The sequence below is a fragment of the Ochotona princeps genome, chromosome 1, assembly GCF_030435755.1.
Source record: "Ochotona princeps isolate mOchPri1 chromosome 1, mOchPri1.hap1, whole genome shotgun sequence".
In the NCBI taxonomy this organism is placed as follows: Eukaryota; Metazoa; Chordata; class Mammalia; order Lagomorpha; family Ochotonidae; genus Ochotona; species Ochotona princeps.
Window position 1 is genome coordinate 111,891,526 of NC_080832.1, and position 12,509 is coordinate 111,904,034.

Consider the following 12,509-nt stretch of genomic DNA (forward strand, 5'->3'; position numbering starts at 1 on the left):
AACAGTCTCTAGCAAAAGATTTCTGGCAGAGGAACTCCCCAGGCTACTCCCATTTTGGCAAGCATGGATATGTATACACACACACACACACAGCACTCCTGTTTCAATGCCCACTCTTTTAACCTCAAAAGGAAACAGTCCACTTGGGAGCTTAGCCATAGAGAGGGGCAGACTATCCATTTCCCACTAGGCTGGTAAACTCTGTGGGTAGAGGTAGGTAAGACTTAACCCAAATAACCTGGAGCCCTACACATACCTGGTTGGGCATGTGAGTAGCAACGACTCTTGGGGTCCAGGCCCTCTCTGCTAGGAGTGAGGGCTCCCTCTCAGGGCAGTTCCCGGAGCCCCACTGGCAGCTGGTATGGTCTATGACCACACACCTGTTTTCTCCCAGGGATGAGGGGAGAGTCAGTGTGAAGGGTGCTGAGGGGTCCCTCCAGGGTCTCCACCCACCACAAGGCTCACCTGGCAGGCCTTCTCCTTTCTCTAGGGCCTAACTTGGGTCACCATTTCCATGCCTGGTCCCGTGTATTGTTCATATGGTAGATGCTCACAACAGTCTTAAGAGTCAGAGACTATTATCATCTTTGTTCAGCACCGAGAGGGCAATGGACTGGCGCAAGGTCACCCAGCAAGTGAAGGAGAATTCTGAGTTTTGGCAGATTGGCCCAGGCTCTGCCACTGTGTGATGCACCTCACATGTAGCACTGGGCCAGAAGCTGGTGTGTCCCAGTTCCAGTGGAGGACCAGAGTGTCAAAGCTGTTCTCAGCCTCAATCTGAAGCCACTACCCTGAGTTTTGTGAATGGTTGCCAGCCCCAGCTGTTTCTATCAAGAACCACCCCCGTGCCTGCCTCAGCCCCATCAAAGCCCTTCTGGGTACTCCTACCAGCAAATGATCTTTGGGTGCCCCACCCTCTCACTTGGACTTCTCCAGACCCCAGGTTACCGTGTTACTCCTTGAACATAGACACTAACCCCAGCCTCAGCCTGGAACGCTCCCTCCCCCAGCTCAGATCCGTCTTCCTTTAAGAGTTACTTGCACCTCCTCTTTCAGAAAGCTCTCCTGGACTCACCCCATTCTGTTCCTTGTCACTGCCGAGTGCCTCCAGATGCAACTGCTGCTCTGAACGGCACTGACTGTTAACTGGCCAAGCTTCACCACGTCATCATTTCCAAGGACTGCCTTCTATCCGCTAAGGCAGGTCTCCAGCACCTGGCATAGTGCCCACCATTTAGTGGGCACTTAACACACACTTGTCGAATGAATAAATACACCCAAAACATTAACCCCGGTCACATGGTTTTCAGTTGTATCACTGGTCTGTTTTATTGTCACCAGCCCGTCTTATCAGTTTTCATGCAATGCTGTCATTGAGAGGCAACATTCTATGGAAGTCTATTCCACTTGTGTATCAGGCCTGGGTACAAACACTGGCTCTGACTCTCCCTCTCTGTGACTTGGAGAAAGAAGATCATAACCTTTCAAAGGTTCTTAGCCTCAACTGGGCTGTCATCACCTCATCCACGTGGCTGTGAGGGAGAGCCATGTAGTGTCTGCACTAGGTATGCGGTGAGGGCCCCACAAACAAGGACCACAGCTGCTGCCAGGATCCCCACGGCTGGCTCATCTTAAAGGGCTCTGATGTTTCAGTTCTCTAAATGTGTAATCTGCAGGGACCCTAGAGACCGCAGCAGACCACATTTCTCCACTTCTTACCATACTGTCAACTCTGAGAAGTCTGGCAAAGGGCATCCTACTCCGTTGGAGAGAAGAGCCAAGCCTCCCCACATTTCTTGCCCTGCCAAGCAGTTGACCTAGCCACTGTTCCCTCATTTTGCTGCTGCAGGAGGCAGCGGGGTCAGCAGCATCTAGATAAAGGGCAAGAGGATGCCCCATGACGCTGCCAAGAGCTTTTGGAATTAGTAGAGAGGGAGGCTATGGAAAAAGGGTTATGTGGATTTTCCCAACCTCTCCCGTCAATCATTAAACCAGGCACTGACCTAGTGCCCTGGTTTTCCAGGCCACCAACTCCTCGGTGTCTTCTGCTTCCCATTTGCCAATCCAGGTCACCCCACCACTCTTCAGGACACACGGAAGCCAGGCTGGATTCACCTCAGTGTGTTCCCTGAGGTCCACATTCAGCAGTAGCCTGGGATTGGTTCATTCAGGGACAGCTAGAACCAGAGAAAGGGTGCCAGGAGGCACCCCTGCATCCACAAGTCTACCAGTTATCCCAAGAGTTGCCCCTGAGTACTGGGAAGGCAGCGAACCAAGATAAAAGGAAGCTGCTACGTGGAGCCACAGAACATCCTGCTAAGGACACCAGAGAGGCTGGGGTCCCTCACCAGCTAGGGAAAGCTGCTGCAGCCAGGGGACCCCGGCCTGGTGGGTGGCCCATAGCCTGTGCCTGGGAGACTCTGCTCTCACATCAGTTCTCTGCTCTGATGGCCAGTGCGCCAGCTGAGAAGATACCAAAAAGGTATCTTTACAAGGCTTTACAAGCCAAGAGGAACTTGATGATGTGAAGACACACGTATACACATATATGCATACATGCACATGCCCAGAGAGATGTGGCCCAGCATGTTAATGGCACTTTACTCTGAGGGACAGAGTCGCGTGTGATTCTCTTTCTTAATGACATCTTCCTGGGTTCTCTCTGATGTGGGCTGCTTTTATGTTTAGGGAGCAAAGAGGAACAAAAAAACCCAAGTAACAGACAGCAAGATGCTGGTAAGGCCCCAGAGGCAAGTTGTGCAGCAGGGAAGGTTAAGTTGCCCCTTTGCAATGTGAGCATCTCACTGCTGGAGTGCTCCTTTGTTTCTGATCCTGCTCCCTGCTAACACTGTCAGGAAGGCAGTGACAGTGACTTGTGTGCTCCCCTGTCACCCACAGAGGAGACCACATGAAGCTCCTGGCTTCGGTCTTGCCTAGCCTTGGCTGTGATGCTGTTTGGGAAGTGACCAGTGGATCAAAGATCTGTCACTTCCTTTCTCTGCTGCTTTGCCTTCCAAATAGATGTAGATAAATCTTCCAAATTGTTCTTTAAAAAAGGAGTAGTTCTCCCCCACCTATGCCTACATGAAGCTGAGGACACGGCGCTATTCAGAAAGGGTTTCAAACTGAGGCCAGGCTGGTGCTGCCAGCAGGCAGAGGGACACAGCAGGGGACTTTTCCAGATGCCTTCTCCTCCCAAGACACCAGGGTCCATGGCATCTGACGATGCCACTGCCCCTATACTCTCCTGGCCCCTGCCAGCTGCTTTCATTCATTCACTCAACAAATATTAGCTAAGCACCTACCATGATGTGCCAGGCCACATTAGTCAGAGGTGATACAAATCAAACAGTAACTGTAAACAATGCCTGTGGCTCTGAAGGACAAAAGCCAGGCACAGGCACGGTGGGGGCACACTGGTGCTGGCAGCCATGGGGAGGGTTCCTGAAGATGTGGCCTTTGGCTGAGAGCAGGCTGGACAGAGCTTCAGGGTAATGGGGAACAGCTCACAGTGGGAGAACATAGGCAGTGGGGTAGGGGCAGAGAAAGGCTGTGCAGATGGCGGCTGGCCTGGCTGAGGCTGGAGGTCACTTGGGTTTGAGCAGGAAGGGAAGTGTGTCAGTGTTTGTCCCAGGAGCAGGGTGCCTAGGAAGGCCATGAGAGGAGGGGTGAGATCAGAGCTGCATCTTAATGTTTCGTTAAGTGTTTAGTTACTTTTTATTTATTTGAAAGAGAGAGAATATCAATCTTCTACCCACTAGTCGATTTCCCAGGGTTGGGCCAAGCTGAAGCCAGGAGCCCAGAATCCCATGTGGGTTTCCCATGTGTATGGCAGGGACCCAAGCACTTGAGCCATCATCCTCTGTCTCTCAGGATGTGTTAGCCAGAAGCTAGAGCAGAAGCAGAGCAGCCAAGACTTGCACTGGGACTTGGATTTGAGATGCAGGTGTCGTTAGTTGGACGCTTAACCTGCTGGGACACAACACTCACCCCACAGCTGTACCTCCAAAAGCTCCTTTCAGTTGTTTAGTTGTTGAGAAGGACTCACTGTAGATGACTCTAGCATTCCTGGCAGGGGAGCTGGCAGAGGGGACAGGGCCACCTCCTGGGGCCCTAGAAGGTCTGGGTATTCCCGGAATATCCGGGCAGAGGAGCAGAAGGACAGGGTTCTGATGCAGAGAAGTGGGCTTCTCCCAAGGCGCTACATGCGTCCTGACAGGAGAGGAATCCAAGGCTCCTTCCTGTGCCCAGAGCTGCTCTGGTCTTGTGATTTCTCTCTCTCTCTCTCTCTCTCTCTCTCTCTCTCTCTCTCTCTCTCTCTTTGTCACACACACACATACACACACACACACAGAGGGAGCAGACATGGCACTGGCAGCACTTGGCACAATATCAACCAACACACAGCTACATGTTAGGGCCAGGCAACTCCATCCCAGCCCCCAGACCTCTGACCCAGCTCTTATGACTAGCATGACCCACTGGGGGCCAGGGGTTCTGGGGTCACGAGAGGATGGACTAAACACCACCATTCAAACCCTTTTCTTTTCAAATGGTAAGTCTGGGACTGGGACAGCCCCTTTAAGCACATCAGCTCATTTAATCCACATGCTGGGCAACTGCAATGGTGTGCTTTATTTTACTATCACACGGACCTACTGAAGGCAGTTCCAGCTCCTCCTGGCCCCTTGGCCAGTGGTAGGGAGAAGGGCGGTGTCACCCAGTGGGTGGGCAGATTAAGGAGAGGGACAGGAACGCTGCCGCACCAGGAGAAAGGGGACCTACTGCAGAGGGACACCCGGGAGGGGCTCAGAGGGGCAGAGTGGCTTCCAGAGGAGGAAAAGCCCGCTGCTAACATGCAACAAGTCAGTGTTGTCCAGGATACAGCTGCTTTCCAAGTTCAAGGCGCACCTAAAATGATCAAGGTCTTTCACCCGTCCCCCCCTATACAAAATCGTATGGAGCTGTCCATTGCTGCGCTATCTGCTACACTCCAAAGTCAGAAATGACACAGCGCCCCAATAACTAACAAATAGGTAAGTAAATTAGGACACACCCATAAAATGGAGTATAAACTCAACAGAATATGCAATAACGTGGTTAAGTGAAAACAGTAGTAAGTCATTTTTATGAGTCCTAAGACTGAGAGGACGTCTCCCGGTATGAATACGGTAGCAGGTGACATTTTTGTGTCTCTGTACTCCTCAAATCGTCCGGAAGGAGCAGGTATCATTCTCCCCTTCCCTGATGCCTGTTTGGTGCAGTGCAGGCAGATGCTGCCTCCTCCATACCTTGTCTCCCCTCCAACCTCACTGGCTGTTCCTTCCCTAAGTGTTCTGCTGGTCTCAGGCAGTGCTGTCTTCCAGCCTCTAAGGGTCTTTCATTCTCTGTCTCCCCTTACTGGCTCTTGGCTTCCAACGCCTTCCCTATGCTGATGACCCCCAAATGTACTTCCCCACATCTCCACAAGGATGGCCAATGCTACCACAAACTAAACACCTCCCAACCTCCTCCCACCCATGTCCTTCCTCATTTCAGTGAAAACAAAACAAAAGCAAACCCAAACGCCCTCTACCTGGTCAAGATAAAATGTCAGTTAGCAAGTCCTTCTGGGGATTCTGTCTTTAACAGCATCCAGGACCTGATGGTCTCTAACACCTTTGCTGCTATAACCTTGGCCTGGGCTAGGATCACCCCCTCCTCACATAACTGGGATTACTGCAATGCCCTCTTAACCACCTCTCTGCTGCCACCTCACTCCTGACTTCCCCCTACACAGCAGATTCCATCCCTCCTAGGCTCCTATCCCTCCAAGGGCTTTATACCTTGGAACAAAGACCCTGCCTCCACCAGCCAATCAGGCCTTTCAGAGCTGAGGCCCCCATACCCCACCCAGCAGGCCGAGTGCACAGCCTCCTCACCAATCCTGAATACAGCAGGCAGACCTGTCCTGGGGTTTTGGCAGCTGCTCAAATTCTTCCTCAGCTCACTGCCTCATCTCCTTGGGCCTTTCCTTATAAGTGACCATAGAGGGGCTTCCCTGACCACCAGCCGAGCCCACAACTGGGAGACTCCAGCCCCAGGCCCTGCTTCAATTTGCTGCACAGCTCTTATGATTGTCTGTCATGCAAGGGGCTCATGTTTACCCATTTGCTTAGTGCTTGTCTCTTCCTAACAGACTGTAAACCCCAATGGGCGAGATTTTCATCTATCACACTCAACACTAATCCTCAAGTCTTAGAGAGCTGACAGGCAAATTATAGTTGTTCAATAAATATTTACTTGGATAAACGAATAATTTTCTTGTAATTGAAAGAAAAATGTCCCTTCACCACCCAGCTGGAAGCAGCCCTGTTGAGATCATTCCTCCACAGGCTTTAGTTTTTCAGGGATCTGACCCTGCCCTCCAGAACATTCCAGGGGGAGCTCATCAGATAGAAATGCTGTGACGAGGAAAGCCTGGAGTCCAGAGATGGCTGGCTGAGGGAGCCCAGCTGTGGTCTGACCAGGTTTTTTCTCCCACCTCCTGCGAATCCAGGCAATACTTTTCTGGAGTGTGGGTGGCTCCACTTCCTCCCCTCCCCATCTAGCCTCTAAAATCTCAGTGAACAGACCCCAAGAGCAGTGCTCTGTGGAGGGAGGCCTGTGTGAGTCACAGTGCTCGGCAGTGACCCAGGGTAGGGAGGGGAGGCAGGTCCCTGTAAGCCATACACTCCCGGGGAGAAATGTACACAGGGAGAGGTGGCTGGCGGCGGTGCCAAGTCCTGAGGAGGAAGAAATTGACTGTGCCAGGGGCCTTCAGGGAGAGGTCAAGGTCAAAGAGAGCTTGGCCACGTGGGATCATTTTGAACGTGAAGCAGCCAATATTCCTTAAGAATCCAGTCAAAACTAAATGAAGGAACGGGTTGACTTTTTAACTAAATACTGAGGTACAGGTATAGGGGGTATCCCAGGTAAAGAAAATGTGGACTCTTGGACCCAGGGAGGAGGGGGCAAGGAGATGAGGGTGCAGCCTACAGCCAGATGCACAGAAAACCTGCTGTGGCCGCTCTCCAGTGGAGCCAGCCCAGCTTCAGCTGGTGTCAGTGTGTCTTCATTATTTTAAGCTCCTTCAGTGATTCACTTGGTTTTCACCAGTGGTTTAGCAGACCTGGCAACTGGAAATGACAGGAACACGCTGTCATTAGTCTAAGCACCTGCCACTGTGCTCCAACAGACCAGACTAAAACTCACTGTGGAGTCGCTCCCACTAAAGCACCAAGTCACCAAACCGAAACCCAACTTCTCTGATCTTCTGAGGAGAGATAACACAAATTTTCCCAAACGGGTCCTTTCAGTAGGGACTGATGATGAGATCTCTGAGCTTTAACTTGCAGATCTGGCATTAGCCAATCAGTTATTTTTCTATTGTTCTGGCTCCCCGTCCCTGTCATACAAGGAAAGTACCTGTAAAATGATTGATCTTCTTTGTGTTCTGCTCCTACTTTTTTTTTTTTCAGTCTTTTCTTGCTAAGTCCAACCTCTTCCGGCCAGCCCATCAGAACACCTTTTCGATTTTGCCAAGTCAAGTATTAGCTCACAGATAAAGCCAGTTAAGATCCTGAAGTGAATGTTGGGGTTATAGTATTTTTCGGCTAGCAGCTACTTTTACCATGCCCACTTGACAGGCGCATGAGGATGAGTCCACAGGGGCTGTGAGTCCATCCACCATTGGGGCAGGAGCTCGGAATGCCTCCAATGCCTTCTGCCCTCCACCCTAACTCTTCTCATGCTGTGAAGTCCCATCAAACCCGACTGGAGTCTGCCTCTCACTGACTGCACTCCAGGCCTTGTTCCGCCTAGCCTCTGGTCACCCACCCTAGAGATACATTCTCCAGGTGAAACCTCCAGGCTCTGCAGTATGTGGCAACTGTTTGGCTTATCACACCCTCTAAAAGTGTGGTTCCTAAAACTCCCCACAGCCAAGGAGCAGCTGTTGTCCTGAAGTGTCAGGTGTGTCTGTGGTCAGTGAGCATCCTGGGGGACCAATCATTTTGCCTGACGCTCAAACCAGGCCTCTCTGGTGCAATGGCTCAATTCGGCTGATCCTCCACTTTTAAGAGCCAGCATCTCATATGGGAACTGGTTTGTATCCTGGTGGCTTTACTTCCAGTCCATCTCCCTGTTTGTGGCCTGGGAAAGCAATGGAAGTGACCCACATCCTTGGGACCCTGTACCCATCTGGGAGACCTGGAGGAAGCTCCTGGCTTTGGGTCAGCTCAGCTCTGGAAGTTGTGGCCTTTTGGGGAGTAAACCAGCAGATGGATGGTCTCTCTCACGCTCTGTTTCTCCTTCTCTCTATAAATCTGCCTTTCCAATACAATTAAATAAATAAATCTTCCATATTTATAAAAAACCAAACAGATCTCTTGGCCTGCCCTGTGCCTTTGAAGGACATGGTGCCTCTCACACTCTCCCTAGTGTGACCCGCTGTTTCTGATCTGTCAGTAGAGCCCTAGTGCTCTCCAAGCTCCCTGACTCTGTTCGCCAAAGCACAATCCCTCACTCCATGCAGTCGCTAAGTTCGAGCAGCATGACTTCCACCTGTTCTCCTGGGTCCATGAGGGGTGCTCCTCCAGATGCATGGCTCACGTAGCTCAACCAATCTGCTGTTCAATGCTTAGCCATCCCCCCTCTATCCAGACACGAGAAGAGAGCAAAAGCATTAGTGGGGGACAAGATGACAAGCACACCCCAAACCTGTCTTACCAGGGCTTACCACAGAAGGGCAAACGGGAGCAGCCTTACCACCTACTACCTTCTGACTTTCTGATATGCAATCTTCCAGTCTGTCAGATGGGACTATAATCCACCCACTGTCCTTAATGAGGCAGCCAGTCTCGGATGAGACATAAATGGGAAAGACATCAAGATCACATTACTCATACACCAAAATATTATGTCTTTGGAATGACTGTTACTATTTCTTTCACTGCCTATCTGATTTTTCTAAATTTCCTATAATGAACATATGCTGGGTTTAGTAAGTACTTTTTGGAAAATGCTTTTTATACAGGGCCCGGTGCTGTAGCCTAGTGGCTAAATCCTCTCTCTCTATCTGCAGAGATCCCATATGGGTGCCGGTTCACATTCTGAATGCTCTACTTCTCATCCAGCTCCCTGCTTGTGGCCTGGGAAAGCAGTAGAGGATGGCCCAAAGTCTTGGGATCCTGTACCTATGTGGGAGACATGGAAGAGGCTCCTGGCTTCAGATTAGCTCAGCTCCAGCCATTTCAGCCACTTAAGGAGTGAACCAGTAGAGGCAAGATCTTTCTCTCTGTATATATGCTTTTCCAATTAAAAAAATATATATTTTTTTTTTCTTTTTTTTTTTTTAAAGATTTTATTATTATTGGAAAGCCGGATATACAGAGAGGAGGAGAGACAGAGAGGAAGATCTTCCATCCGATGTTTCACTCCCCAAGTGAGCCGCAACGGGCCGGTACGCGCCGATCCAATGCCAGGAACCAGGAACCTCTTTCGGGTCTCCCACACGGGTGCAGGGTCCCAATGCATTGGGCTGTCCTCAACTGCTTTCCCAGGCCACAAGCAGGGAGCTGGATGGGAAGTGGAGCTGCCGGGATTAGAACCGGCGCCCATATGGGATCCCGGGGCGTTCAAGGCGAGGACTTTAGCCGCTAGGCCACGCCGCCGGGCCTATATATATATTTTTAAAAGCAAGATACAAATAATTTAGTGAACAGCAAGATGAAGCAACAAAAAAATAAAGCAGTCGGTCACCGGCAGTGATGTTCTTGCCTGTACATGCCATGATTTCTCTGCAGGCCCCGAGGGCAGCAGGTGGCACAGATGTGGTAAAACGGCAGCAGAGTTGGGACAAAACTGCATGTGGCCAGCTGCATATCTGCCACATGACCATCTTTTTAAAGATGACAGCATGGGGATGGACATGCTCTTTAAAGTATATGTATTATCTACAACAGCCAGAAACCAGGAACTCAATCCGAGTTTCTCAAGCGGGAGGCCAGGACACAAATGCTTGAACCAACAGGTACTGTCAGCAGGGTGGGGAGGGGGCATCTAAACTAACACTTAAATGTTGCATGGGATGCCTACTTCCACTTCAGATTGCCTGGTTCAACTCCCCACTCCTCTATTTCTTGCCTTTTTTTCCCTAATAAAGACGTCTGGGTCTTCTCTAAATGAAGCAGCATAGGTAACGAAGCAATGGTCTCCTGGCACTGAAGTGCAAGGACATCTTAACAATACTGGAGAAGGCTGAGGCTCCCAGGAGAGGAAGGGGGGAGCTAGCATGACAGGGCAATAAAGCAACAGGCTTCAAACCTCAAGGAGCTCAGGAGGTGCTTTTTAAACATCGAAGTACCCAGGGACTCAGGGTGTTGTTCCCTGCCCTTCCATGTGGTTCTGACAGCAGCTCTGGATTTTATGTCCGCCTGCTAGCCTATAAGCATGCTCAGTGCAAAAGCTTGTCAGGGACTGCAGCTCACGGCTCAGGTCTCCTCCCAGCAGGAAGGGTGACTTGGTAGTGACACTCAGGGAAGTCAGAGAGTGCTCAAGGCCTCACACGTCAGGTCATGCTAGGCTCCTAACCAGTCTGGATCCCAGTCCCACCTAGCAGGAGACACAAGGGGCCCCCTGAAAGAATCAAGGAAAGCACTGCCACCCGTTCAGCCAAGCGCTGCCCCCAGTGGTGATCAGGAGTATGTCCGTAACCATGGCTGCGCTCCCTGGCAGCCAAAGCCCTGGGGATTCTAAGAGGCAGGGCCTGAGGTGCAGGAGAAGAGTTCCCCCCAGAGAGCACAGCCTGCTCCTCCACAGGCCCCGTTCCTGGAGGTGTCAGGGCGCACTGTGCTTGAGAAGCAGCTGGAATTTGGACATGCTAAGTTTCCTGGTCTGTCAGTTTTAAGCGGCACACAATGTGGTCTTGGCCAAGAGCACTGTCTCTTGACAGTTGGAGCCTCTGTTTCCCCACCAACAGCTGCTCTGCAGGGTGGCCTCAGGAGCAGGCACTTACCAAATCCTTGGGGACTACATGCTCTGGGGACAGAAGCTCACTGAGAAGGTGGCAGGTTGAGAGGCCAGCAGGGGCCACCAGCACAGAAGGCCAGCAGAAGCAACTCTGGCATGCTCAGAGCCTCAGCCTCAGCCTCAGCCTCGAGAACCTTCACCCAATTCCTGGTGCGTCTGGGTAGTGTCTCCCCACCCACAGTGACCAGCTTGGCAAGCCTCAATACACCTTTCCCCTGTCTATGCTTCCTGTTTCCCTCCCCCAACCCAGGAAACTTTCTTCCTCTGTCAGGACTGCCTTGGGCTTCACGGGCCAAGGAGGAGATCCCAGGTACTGACCCTAACTTAGGCCTGGGCTGGGTCTGGAGCGAGCAGCCTGCAGGCACCTGTCTGGGCAGGCAGAGGCTGGAACAGCATCAGCAACATACCTTTGTAGCACAAGCATGAAAGCCCTGATTGTACAGGTGGCTGGGGAGAAACCGCCAGCCTGCCTACCGACAACCTTGCTACCAGCTTCCCGTGGGATAGTCTGCCACCGGCACACAGGAACCTGGGCCTGGGGGAGGCTGCACCTCTGCCTGCCCTCTTAGCCATCAGAGCCTGCAAGGGCTGCTGTTCCGTTTGGTTCTGTGCACCCGTACTTGGTGACTGGGGACCCCGTGTTGGAGTCTAGCCACCCCAAGGAAGGCAGTTGGCTAAAGAGCAGAGCAGCCGTGGGACAACTGTTTCACTTCCTGAGAGTCTATTTCCCTACTTGTACCATGTCACGCAGCTCAGCGAGAGGAAGTGAGTGGCTTCCAGTCAGGGGAGAGCCACCCGGGGAGCTGGCTCCCAAGCCCTGGTGCGCTGGCTCCCAAGCTTGTATGACCACACAGGATGTTTCTCAACAGTGGCTGCAGCTTGACAGAGAAATGGAGGTCTTGCTTTTGAAAGATGTTGATGGTGATTCCCCAAAGATGGTGAGGATTTCCTTTTGAAGTTATCTGCCTTAAAACAGAAGCAGGTTCCACAGATGCCCACTGAATGGGTGAGGAAAACCAGGAGGTCACCATCGGGTCTCCTGACGCAAGCACCAGGCGGCACGCAGCACCTACACGGGTTCCCACTGAAAGTGCTGACCCAACACTCACTAAAAGGAAACGTTCCCCCAGACCACACGGCCTGCGGGCAGCCGGGGACAGTGTCCAGCCAATATTGCAAAGAGTCAGCAACTGCAGAAGCTTGAAGTTCACTGCACTGCTAACTGAACTTTCCTCTAACATGAAATTTAATCCCAAGAACAACTTTCCAAGATAAATATTTATAGTAGTACCCTTAAATCAGTAAATAATTACTTGGCATTCATGCTATGTTAATGCTCTCTTCAACATTTTCAACTTATCAAACGGCTGTGTCAGGAAATGCACAATGTTGTCACAATATATTACTGGTCCTGGTCCATAATCATAAAAACATTTAATATTATATATTTTTAACAGAAA

The 12,509-nt window shown here is 51.2% G+C and overlaps 1 protein-coding gene across 3 annotated transcripts in view; it reads right to left on the reverse strand.

The window, feature by feature from the left end:
- Positions 1-12,509, reverse strand: part of PPARD (peroxisome proliferator activated receptor delta) — an 87,394-nt gene that overhangs the window by 20,622 nt on the left and 54,263 nt on the right. Inside the window, exon 3 of one of the 3 annotated variants that reach the window (XM_058664154.1) lies at positions 12,159-12,248. The exons of the other annotated variants lie outside the window; for them this stretch is intronic. The gene's annotated coding sequence lies outside the window, so the exon portion shown is untranslated. The remainder of the gene's footprint in view (positions 1-12,158; positions 12,249-12,509) is intronic. 3 annotated transcript variants of the gene reach the window in all.